This window comes from Protopterus annectens, chromosome 2.part0 (genome assembly GCF_019279795.1).
Source record: "Protopterus annectens isolate FY-2018-M chromosome 2.part0, PAN1.0, whole genome shotgun sequence".
NCBI lineage: Eukaryota > Metazoa > Chordata > Ceratodontiformes > Protopteridae > Protopterus > Protopterus annectens.
In genome coordinates, this window is record NC_056728.1 from 1,736,025,676 (window position 1) to 1,736,038,342 (window position 12,667).

The window sequence follows — 12,667 nt, forward strand, 5'->3', positions numbered from 1 at the left end:
TGGGAACTGGGGGTTTGCCCCTTTCCCCACTACATTGCTATAATTAGCAGGGGTGAAGGGGGACTTGCACCCTGAAAAAAAAGAAGATTCTGGGATCCTGGTATAGTATTCGAGCTTCCAGGTGTTTGGTCTTGGGTTCAATGTTTTAATATTCACTCTTGTGAATGTCTGATGTGTACAGGGATCATCATCATCTTCTTTCGGCTGTTCCCGTTAGGGGTTGCCACAGCAGATCACCTGTTTCCATTTCTTCCTGTCTTCTGGATCTTGCTCTGTTACACCAACCACCTGCATGTCCTCTCTCACCACATCCATAAACCTTATCTTAGGCCTTCCTCTTTTCCTGTTACCTGGTAGCTTCATCCTTAGCATCTTTTTCCCAATATACTCAGCAGCCCTCCTCAGCACATGTCCAGACCAACGTAATCGTGCCTCTCTGGCTTTGTCTCCAAACTTTCCAACCTGGGCTGACCCTCTAATATACTTATTCCTAATCCTGTCCACCAACGTCACACCCAGTGCAAATCTTAACATCTTTAATTCTGCCACATCCAGCTTAAACTCCTGCCTTTTTGTCAATGCCCCCTGTCTCCAACCCATATAACATAGCTGATGTATACAGGGATGTGTGTATGTATATATATATATATATATATATATATATATATATATATATATATAGGTTCATAGGTTCATACTAGGCTATCTGCCCAAGGGCATTTATAAGCCTAGCCCATAGTTATGTGGCTTTCGCCACCCCTTTAGTTTGAATAAAAACTATGCCTATCATTTTGCTGTGCCTCTGTCAAGCAGTGACACTGAAGTAATCCCTGGGGTATATCTGCAATCTCCCATCCATTGGTCAAGATTCCTCTTGAACAAGGCCAGAGAGGTGCTCTGCCTCACATGTACCGGGATTTTGTTCCACAGCATAGAGTGTCTCTGGGTGATGAATCTGTCCCTCCAGCACGTTCTATTTATAACCGTGTCAAGGTTTAAGTCTCCCGCCCTTGTGGTTCTGGGGGTTCTAGATTTTTTGAGGTGAAGCATATTCATCAAATCTGGGTTTGACATGGCCTTATATGTCAGGCACAGGTCACCTCTGAGCAAGCGGTATGAGACTGAATAGAGCTGGAGTTCTTTCAGTCGGGCAGCATAAGACATATTTTTGAGACCCTTTATCCTTTTGGTGAGGAACTTTTGGGGCCTTTCAAGCTGCAGCAGGTGTCTGGTCAGATACATTCGAGCGGGCATTGTACTCAATCATAGGTCTAATGAGTGATGAGTACAGGGGACGATGACCTCCCTTGATCTAGATGTGAATCCCTTCATGATCAGGTGGGTGATATAGAAGGTTTTCCTAACTACTTTAGCAACATGAGTGTCAAGCGAAGGCTACTGTCAACCTGGGTCCCCAGATCCCTGATGACTTTTCTGTGCTCAGTGGATTGCCACCTATATGGTAGCTAGGGGTAACCTTGTTTTCGAAGGGTATGACTATGCATTTTTTGGAGTTTAACTTCAGGCCATGGCTCTGGCACCAGTTATCCGTTTCTGTGAGGCCCTTCTGGAGGATATCTGTGTCAGATGTGTTTTCGACTATGGTGCCCAGTTTGCAGTCATCTGCAAACTTTGTCAGCCATAACCCTTCTGTGTTTGCTTGTACTTCAGAAAAGTAGATGCTGAACAAGAGTGGACCCAGGACTGAGCCCTGTGGGACACCACTTGTGACAGGCTTTGAGTCTGACATGGCTCCAGCAACTCTGACCCTGTGGGTTCTGTCACTTAGCCAGTTTGCAACCCATCTTGTGATGTATGGGTTTACATTCAAGCTGATGAGTTTTTCGATGATACCTGAGTGGGGTATTGTGTCGAAGGCCTTTGCCAGGTCGAGGTAGGCTGTATGGACTGCCTTTCCCTCATCAATGGCCTTGGTGACTGTCTCAAAAAGTCAACCAAGTTTAAGAGGCAGGATCTGCCTTTGACAAAGCCAAACTGGGTTGGATCCAAAGTCTGCAAGTTCCCTATGTCTTTATTTATGAGTTCCATTATGATCCTCTCCATGGCTTTGCAGATAAGGCTTGTCAAGCTAATGGGCGGTAATTTCCAGGGTCTGCGGAGGCACCGCCCTTATGAAGTGGGACCACAGTCGCCGTGCGCCACTCCTTGGGGTACGTATCCTGAGGTGAGGCTAAGATTAAACAGCTGTCCTAACTGTGGGTTTAATTCCTCGTTGAGTTAAGTGAAGCACACAGCCGGGGACACCATCCGGTCCCATGGATGCTGTGTTTTTGCCTTAGTGAGGGCAGTTCTCACCTGGGCGTTGGAGATGTTTGGGGGCTACAATCCTCTGGAATAGATATCTCTCCTTTTGGGGGGAGAAGTTTGCACTGAACCTGTCAGCCAGTATGTTGGCAATGTGTGTAGGTTCAGTAATTTTCACATCATTTTGAACTAATTCTGAGCATATCTGGGAGTTTCCTCCTAGGTTTCTAACATAGCTAAAGAAGGCCTTATGATTCTCTTTAGAGTCCTTGGCGATTTTTCTCTCAAAATTTGCCTTGGATGATTTTATGAGAGCTCTTAGTTTTTACTTATAATGATCAAAGGTGTCTTACCTTTCAAGGATTTTGCTCTATCTTGTAGTAGCTTCCTCCTTTTGTTGTAGAGCTTGTTTATGGCTGGGGTCCACCAGACTGGACGCTTGCCTTTGGTACAGAGAGTCTTAGTTTTGTTTGGGATTGCCTGATCCATGCAGTCCTGTAGGTGCTGGTAGAAGGCATTTGTAAGTGATTCAGCGGTTTGAGTAATGTTTACCACTGGCTCAGGGGCCTTAAAGGAGACCACACTAGTTTTTAGAAGTGTGAAATCGGCTTTTGAGAAGTTTTTCGCTGTGGTCTTTTTTGTTTCAGGTGGGGGCGGGATGAGGACCTCCAGCGAGATTAGTTTATGATCTGATCTCACCAGTGATGGGTATACTTCCGGTGTTGAACATTTTGATCCCATGTTCATGATGATGAGATCAAGTATGTTTTCTCCTCTTGTGGGGATGGTGACTAGTTGTTCCATGGCATTTGAGTTTATGAACTCCAGGAATCTTTGGGTTAGAGTGTTCGGGCTTGAGTAGTGTTCCCAGTCTATATTAGGGTAGTTGAAGTCACCTAGTATGATGGTGTTTGGAGATACATTTATCCCCCCAATGTTTTCAGGAAGGCCATGTGAGGTTCCTGAGTTTGAGAGGGTGGCCTGTAACATGCTACAAATTGCAGAGCAGTCTTGCCTATGGTTAATTGCACCTGGATGGTCTCCGATGCATCCTGCGTTGCCACCAACCTTGAGGTGTGGGTGTCCTTTATGAATATGGACACCCCCCCTCCTTTCTTGGTGTTGTCCGGATTTTGGGGCCGGAATGCATGATATGAGGTGAAACCTGTTAGTGCTGGGGTGCTCTCAGGAGCCTTGAACCAGGTTTCTGTCACAGCACAGACATCGATGTTCTCCATATTGAGAAGAGCCTCGAGTGCGTGCATCTTGAGATTGAGACTTCTGGCATTGAGCAGCATTACCCTTAGTTTTTTCCTTTTTGGTGTTCTAGGGTGGTAGGTGTAGAATTTGAGCCTTGCCTAAAAGGCACTATGGGGGTGGCAAGAGCCTTTGCCAATATCCGGAAGCCCAGGGGTGACAGGTGCAAGCCGTCCCTTGCAAAGCAGCGTGGCTTGTCCAGCATGTCATCCCAGGCAGACAGACATTGGATACCCTTTGAATGACACCAGAATTTAAGCCAATTATTAAAGCTGATCATCTTATCACTGTATTGTGGCATCATTCTAGGTGAAGTTAGGATACTGCTCAAGGTCAGGGTCATACCTGCCTGGGCTACATAATCAGAGAGCTCCTTGATGTCCCTTTTCGTGTAGTCCAAGGAGGTACGTCTCAGGTCATTGACACCAGCGTGGACAATGACTGAGTCGTACTATGTATAGATCTACTTTTCTTCATTGAAAATACACTTGTTCGAAAAAGAAAAGTAGATCCACACTTCAGCGAAACTGCACTTCAACGAAACTGCACTTTCGTTGAAGTATACTCACCGGATCCCTATCAGAAGCAACAAACACACAAAAAAATAATCTTTTGCAGGGGGGCAAGCCCCCCTGCACCCCCTACTTTAATATTCTCACTCCGAGATCACACTACAGTGGGGAAAAGGGAATATTCCCTCATCCCCACTGTACCACAATCTCAGCACTAGTTTGCTTAGTTGTACATCAACACTAAACGTTGATGTACAACTAAGATGACATGCAAACTGCATGTTTTTATAACTACTTTTTTTTCTTATTTTGATCTTCCCACGGAAGTGCATTTTCCACAAAATGCACTTTCGCGGAAGTGCACTCGTGAATTTATGTTTCGTTGAAACGTAAATTCGTTGTAGTGACTGGATCCCATATATATATATATATATATATATATATATATATATATATACGGTGGTGGTGCTGCAGTAGCGTTGTCACCTCACAGTATGACGTTGTCCTGTTCGATTCTCAGCTAGAGCGTCTTCTGTGTGGAGACATGCGTGAATGGGCGTACCTTCGTTGAAGGTTGTGTGTCAGAGTTGGCAACTCGGCACGTAAAAATCTACTGCCAATCATTAGCGGACCAGAGTTTCGCTGTGGCGACCCCTAACCGGGAAAAGCCGAAAGACACAACATATATGTGTATATATGAGTGTGTGTTTGTGCTTGTGAGCATACAGTAACAAGTTAGAAATACACCAACGCAGATGCAGTTAAAAGTAAAAAGTTATCACTTGTAAATTATTATAATACTGTATACAAGGTTTATGGTCCTCTTTCCAATATACAAACTGTGTGACTGACAAATCCCATACACAGACTGGATTTCTTCTGACAACAGCACGTATATTGCGTGTGTCATAATTTTTAAAACTAAATAAAATGACTCGGAGGAAAAAGTGGCTATACTTGGTTAAGGATGTCTGAAAACAGTCAACTGCTGCATGCGCATTGCTGTATGTGTGTTAAAGGGTCTACCTGAAAAATGCTGAAAGTCCACAATGCCGACAGCGAGAACACCGACACCAGAAGATCGACAATGGAGAAGACCGAAAGTTGAGAATCCCGACGCTGAGAACACCGACATGTTAAGGTAAGTGTGCGATAGGGATGGACGTTAGGGTCAGGGTGTGGGTAAGGTAAGTGTGTGATAGTGACGGACGTTAGGGTAGGGTGCGGGTCAGGTAAGTGTGCGATAGTGACGGACTTTAGGTTTAGGGGTGGGTTAAGTGAGTTAGGGTTAGAGAGTGGGTAAGGTAAGTGTGCAATAGTGATGGACTTGAGGGTTAGGGGAGGATTAAGTGAGTTAGGGTTAGGGTGCGGGTAAGGTAAGTGTGTGATAGTGACGGACCTTAGGGTTAGGGTTTGGGTTAAGGTTAGTGCATAGATAGTTGTGTATGTAAGGTTTAGTGTAGGTTTGTAAGGTTTTTGGTGTGCTTGTGTTGTGTGTGTGTTTTTCGGGAAAGGTACTTGTTTTGTTGATTGTAAGGATTATAGTTTGTCGGGCATGTGATGTTTCGTGTTTTTAAACTTTCGTTTTTTTCGTGTTGGTTATTTCGCTGTCGGTGTTTGGCGTGTCGGTGTTATCAGGTAGACCCATGTTAGAGGCCTAGTCCACTCATCAAGATTAAGTTCCTTGCCAAGTGTCACCAGGTGTTAGAAGGACTAACTGAAATAATGGAAAACTGTAGCTACTGTAAGTAGTTAACTACACTGGACTGAATGCAAAACCATTGTTGAGCAAGGTAATCTTTGGTCTTGTTAAATCACATTGTTTTATAGTAATATATCTGTTGTAATATACTTAGTAATGCCCTGGTCATTTCACGCATAAATGGGCGTGGCCTGAGTGACTGACATGCCAAATGGCTGTGATGTAGTATTCAAATGACACATAAATGACATGTCACGGCGATTTCCAGTGACATCACGCATACATTGCTTGTTGACTGACTGACACATGGTAAATGAAAAAGGAAAAGAATGTTTGTCCAGTGCCCCATTTCTGCTGCTATTTTGTTAAGGACTTTTAATGCTTCTTCTAGTAAATGAAAAAAAATTTGAAAATGTATTTCTGTAGAAAGTCGGTTCACAGATAAATTGGATGGCTGAAGTGCTTTTGTTTTCTGTTTCTAAAGAGAATCACTCCCCCACCCTCCTTGGTTTTAATACAAAAAAAACTTTCCAGTTTAAATGCTAGTTCTGCTGGTATTTTGTTGGACTTTTAATGCTTATTCTGCTAAGTGACAAGATTGTATATTTATTTCTGTAGTGATTTGATTTCTTTTTCATAAGATTCTTGTAGAAGGTATGGTACTGCATATAATACGAAGGTGTCTGAGATGCAAAATAATTGTGTAATGCAACTATTTTTTTGTCCGCGACTGCCAGGAAAATGGCATTTTACTTCCACACTACTGATTTTTTACAAGCTACAAAGTGTGGCAAGTGTTTGATGAGAGAATGCCAAAATCAGACTGCTGTGCATCACAATGTAGAAGTTAAGGTGTTTCATATAATATGAAGGTGTCTGAGATGCCAAATAATTGTGTTATGCAACTATTTTGACAGGACATTTGCTATGTTATTTCCACACAACTTTTTCTTTTTTTTTTATGAAAGTGTGGTAAGATCTGGAGATCTCTGTATTTTTTCTGATATTGTATATGTACAAATTGCATGGATTCCAGGAGGAACCACTAAATCTTTCTATATAAAGGTGCCTATAATGCCAAATAATTGTGTTATGCAACTATTTTCTTGTCTCAACATTTGCTATGTTATTACAAAGCATGGTAAGATCTCGAGATCGCTGCATTTTTTGCCCATATTGTATATGTACAAATTACATGTAAACCATGAAGACATTGTAAATCTTTCTGTATTCCATCTTGAGTATTCATGCAGCCAGTGCAGCATCAGCATGAAAATTCAATCCTTTTTCGTTTGTCACAGGCAGTTGGAAGGTGGACGTGATTAAGGCGGGCCTTGCTACTGCACATCTGGGGGGTTACTATAGTAAAACATAACCAATATAGGTATAGATGTGTAGCCACCCTATTTGCTGCATAAATATGTAATTTAAATTCATCAGAAGTATCTGAACCTGTTATTATTACTATTTTTTGTCAGAATACACATAATAGGTTCATAGGTAGGTACTAGGCTATTACCCCAAGGGCCTAAGTAAGCCTAGCCAACAAGGTTCCCTGGCTTACACCACCCACAAAAGTAAATTTCCTGTGCCCCTGTCGAGCAGAGCCACAGAAGTGATCCCCGGGGTGTATTTCCTATTTCCCATCCACTCACCAAGATTTTTCTTGAAGAGTGCTAATGAGGAACTTTGCTTGACATAAATGGGCAGCTTGTTCCAGAGTATAGCAAGTCTCTGGGACAGGACTGTATCCCTCCAGCATGTCCTGTTTATTGTGGTGACAAGGTTTAGGTCCCTAGAGCATGTAGCTCGGGAGGGATTGGGATTTCTTTAGGTGTAGCATGTCCAACAGCTTTGGATTTGACATAGCTTTATATGTTAGGCACATATCTCCTCGGAGTAGGTGACATGCTACAGAGTAAATCTGGAGTTTTTTGAGACAGTCAGTGTAGGGCATCTGTTTGAGGCCAGCAATCCTATTTGTGAGGTACTTCTGTGACCTTTTCAGCTGCTGCAGATGTCTTGTGAGGTACATTCCAAAAGGGGCATTGTACTCTAAAATGGGTCTAATGAGTGCCGAGTAGAATTGGAACAATTACCTCTTTTTTCCTGGATGAGAACCCTGTGGTGATGAGGTGCACCACATAGAAGGATTTCCTGATGACTACTGTGGTGATGTGATTATCAAAGGAGAGACTACTGTCTACCTGGGTCCCAAGGTCTCTTATCACACATTCAGCATTAAGTAGACTGCCGTTTATGTGGTAGTTCATGGGTACAGAGTTTCTACTAAAGGGGATGACAATGCACTTTTTGGCATTGAGCTTGTGAGGCCATGCCTCTGACACCAGGCCCTTCTGTAGGATGTCAACATCATTTGGGGACTCGACTATAGCTCCTAGTTTGCAGTCATCTGTGAACTTCGTTAGCCAGAGGCCTTCTGTGTTAGTCTGTACTTCAGAGAAGTAGATATCAAACAAGAGAGTTCTCAGGACTGAACCCTGTGGTACTCTACTTGTCACTGGTTTGAAGTCAGATTTGGAGTCTGCAACTTTTACAGTGTGGGTTCTGTCAGTGAGCCATTTGGCAACCCATCTTGTGACGTAGGGATTTATACCTAGTTTAGTGAGTTTAGCTATAATTCTGGAATGGGGGATGGTGTTGAAAACCTTGGCATGGTCAAGATAGGCTGTGTGAAGCACCTTACACTTGTCTACGGCTTTGGTGACTGCCTCAGAGAAGTCGATCAGGTTCAGAAGGCATGATCTGCCTTTCACAAACCCGAACTGAGTGGGGTCCAGAGTTTGGAGGTTACCAATGTCTTTGTTTATGAGTTCCATGATGATACATTCCATGGCCTTGCAGACCAGGCTCATCAGGCTAATAGGGCAATAGTTCCCAGGATCAGTGGTGGTTCCCCCTTTGTGGAGTGGGATAACTGTTGCTGTGTGCCATTCAGTGGGCACAAAGCCTGACGTGAGACTATGACTGAACATGGTGCTTAGGTGGGGAGCCAGTTCATTCTTAAGTTCATGTAAAATGCAGCCTGGGATGTTGTCCGGTCGCATGGATGCAGTGTTTTTGGTTTTAGAGAGTGTGGCTTTTACCTGTATAGATGTGATTACAGGGACTCTGCATTCTTCCTTTTTAGAAATGGGCCCTTTAGGGGGTGAGAGGGGGGTAAAGTAAGCACTGAACCTATCTGCCAGGATGTTGGCAATACCAGTTGATTCTGTAATTCTCATGCCATTGTGCTGTAACTCAGAGCAGACCTGGGTGTTGCCACTGAGATTCTTGACATAGCTATAGAATGTTTTGTGGTTGTCCTTAGAATCAGTGGTGATTTTGTTTTCGTAGCTAGCTTTGGAGGCTCTTATAAGCGATCTCAGCTTCTTACTGAGGCTGATCAGGGAGCTCCACCACTCATGGGATTTTACTCTCTTTTGCAACAGTTTCTTCCTTCTGTTGTAGAGATTGTTTTTGGCAGGGGACCACCAGATTGGCTTCCTTTTTTTGGAGGATAGCATCTTGGTTCTGTTTGGGATAGCACGATCCATGCACTTGTGTAAGTGCTTATAGAGTGCATTTGTGTAGGATTCAGCAGTCGTAACTGTATTGTCCACCTGCATGGGTGTCATGAAGTTCGCCACTTCTGTCTTAAGAAACATGATGTTGGCTTTGTAGAAATTTTTTACCGTGGTTTCCTTAATGGTGGGTGGGGGTGGGATGCGGATATCTAGGGTGATTACCTTATGGTCGGATCTGACCAACGAGAAGTTTACTTCAGGTGTGGAACACCGGTCACTCATGTTGGTAATGACTAGGTTTAGGATATTGTTGCCCCTGGTGGCGGTGTGGATAAGTTGATCCAGGGCATTGTAATTTATGAAGTTGAGCAAAGGAGTTGGTACACTAGTAGTTTTCCCAGTTAATGGTGGGGTAGTTGAAATCGCCCATTATTAGGGTGTTTGGTTGAACCCTAAAATTTTCCAGTACATCAAGAAAAGAGGAGTGGGAATCCTGGGGCATGGTGGGGGATCTGTAGCAAGCTACAATTTGGATTGCAGTTTTGCCCAGAGTTATTTGCACTTGGATAACCTCGGATGCATTATGCTGTGCAACTAGCCTGGAGGTGTGGATATCAATGAATATGGACACACCTCCGCATTTGGTGTCCTGGTCCAGGTTAGATGGCAAAAAAGTGTGGTATGAGTTACAGCCTGGTAATGCAGGGGTGCTCTCTACAGCCTTCAACCAGGTCTCAGTCACTGCACAGATATCGATGTTCTCCATTTTAGGGAGTGCCTCGAGTGAGTGCATTTTGAGATTTAGACTTCTAGCATTGAGTAGCAATACCCTCAGTTTTTGCTTGCCTGTTCCTGTTACAGTGGTGAATTTGTCATTTGATCCTTACCTAAAAAAGGCACTACAGGGGTGGCAAGACCCTTAGCCAGGATCCGGAATCCCAGGGCCGACAAGTGCAGGCCATCTCTGGCAAAACATCGTGGTCTGTTGACCATGTCGTCCCAGGCAGACAGATACTGGATCCCCTTAGAATGACACCAGAAGCTTAGCCAATTGCTGAAGTCAATCATTTTGTCCTTGTAGTGCGGTATCATTCTGGGCGATGGCAGGATACTACTCAGGGCTAGGGTCATAGCTGCCTGGGCTACAAGATCGGAGAGCTCTTCCATGTCTCTTTTCTTGTAGTCCCGGGAGGTACGTCTCAGGTTGTTCACACCAACATGGACAATGACAGAGTCATATTTGTACTTGTTGTGGAGTGACCTGAATGCATGAGTTATGTGGCAGATACTGGCACCAGACAGGCAGCTGACAGTAACCTTCTCCTTGTTTAGCCTGGTGAGTGGGACATCAGTGTGCCTGACTATAGAGTCACCTATGACTAGTATGTTGGGTACATTGTTTTGCCTTATGGGCTGTGGTTTACTGGCACACTGAGTCTGTGGGCTGTGTGTCAGTTGGGTTGTTTTGGGGGAGTGGAGGTTGCTTGCATTTCTGCTTTGGAGATCTCTGTTGCTTGAGCATATTATTATTAAGAGCCTCTGTGAATGTTTTTGTGCTTCTATGTGTGGATTTTGGTGGTGTAGGTTTAGTGGGACTATGTGACGAGTGTGGTGTGGTGCAAGTGTTTACCTTCTCCTCTTGACTGTCAAGTTCAGTCTTGGTTGGAGAGAGCTTTACCTCCAGTTTGGCTAGACGAGTGCAGCTCTCACCGGTTGTGGTGTTGGGTAGTAGGAGGAGAGGGTTGTCTGTGTACATGAGGCAATTGCTATATTGCCCCAAGATGCCCAGATTCATCTCAAGTATTAATCTCCAAAATGCAATGTTTTTGTCAACATATATGTAATCAAGAATTGGTTTACAAAATGCAACAGCTATCCAAACTGAAAAGAATGAAAAACAAACAAACACCAGTACTGGTTTCATGAGATGTCATCCACAATGATGTATAGCAAAGACAGAAGACAATTCTGGAGGGAAAGGTCCTGCATGTTTATATTGGAACTAGTAACTTAAAGCATTGTTTGATGCCCCTAATGGATTGGTTACAAAATGGTCTCATGTGATACCAGCATCTGGTAGCTACAGTTTCACAGATGAGATTTCATGAAACAGATACCATCTTAAGTCTATAAATACTGTGTGATGAAGTCTTCAAACCCTGTGTAAAAATCATCAAACTAGTAGCAGCTTGCATATCACACTTCACTATATTACCTTACAGATAAACAAGGAGTCCTTATCCATGCTCTGCATGGCTGGAATGTACCTTCTCCGTACTAATTCCATTGTGCTGTAAGAAAGCTTCCTTCACAGTGTATCACACTGAGTCTCTGTGCGAATTTCTGTATATAACAATATTTTTACTTCCTTTATTCACAAGCAATGAAAACGTCCCACTGTACAAGGAATACCAAACCGTGTAGAAAAGCGGTAAATGATGTACTTGCCACTATTTCCTGCATGTTCCAGGTGGCGTAACATTAGCATGCAAATCTATCACTGAAAAATGTCATCACTATGGCTTTATGTATCACTTAAACAGAACATGTCAGGCTGACTTCTTGCCCCCCCCACTGGCTATATCATTGTACAGGAAAACCTGCAGCACTCATATGCATACCATATGGTTATTTTGTTTAGAAGACTGTTTCACGATGCACTCTTGTCAGTTTCTTAAAATCAGCAGCATTAAAAATACCACCTCTATTAAAGAACATTATACCCCGACAGTTAGTATATGCTAGTCTGTCAATGAAGAGGTATTTAGATCACAGAGCTCTCCTTCTCTCACTTACCTCCATGGCTGATTATATTCGAATGTTTAAAAACATGTTACTGCATTGGATCACAATGTAACAGCCCTAATGGATAAAACAATGGATACAACTGGCTTAAGAATGAAAAAAGAGGAATCTGTGACATAGCTCCAACCACACAATTCCATTTTATTTTGACAACAGCCCGACACTAGCATGTCCATTTTAAGTTTAACTGCTTCAAAATAGCTAATGGAATGTGTAAAAGTAAGGTGCATCATTGTTTTACACTGCCTCACAGAACCTACCCAATCATGAACAAAGACAGCAGTCCGACATCTTACTCGCTATGCAGCACAGGCTTGGAAACCTCTCTTTGTTTGATTTTGCACTACAAACACCAGGGTTCAGTTCTTCACCTTTCACTACCATTAAACACAGCATTCTGCTGCAGAGCATCTGCTTTCTCCACTTATACTGCACTAGGTCTCAGAAGTGTGAAAACTTTGATATCTGATACACTCCTCTGAATTTCTCAGACTGCAGCAGCACTGAACTAATCCCACTAGTGAATTAAAACAACAAAATGGTATTTAAGGGAGCTAAAAACTTCTTCTGTTTACAAATAAAAATTAGTCTGAAGGGTT

General features: G+C 43.2%; 1 protein-coding gene across 2 annotated transcripts in view; it reads right to left on the reverse strand.

Annotated features, from left to right (window-relative positions):
* Positions 1 to 12,667, reverse strand: part of EPHB2 (EPH receptor B2) — a 2,126,559-nt gene that overhangs the window by 328,726 nt on the left and 1,785,166 nt on the right. The window lies entirely within an intron of this gene.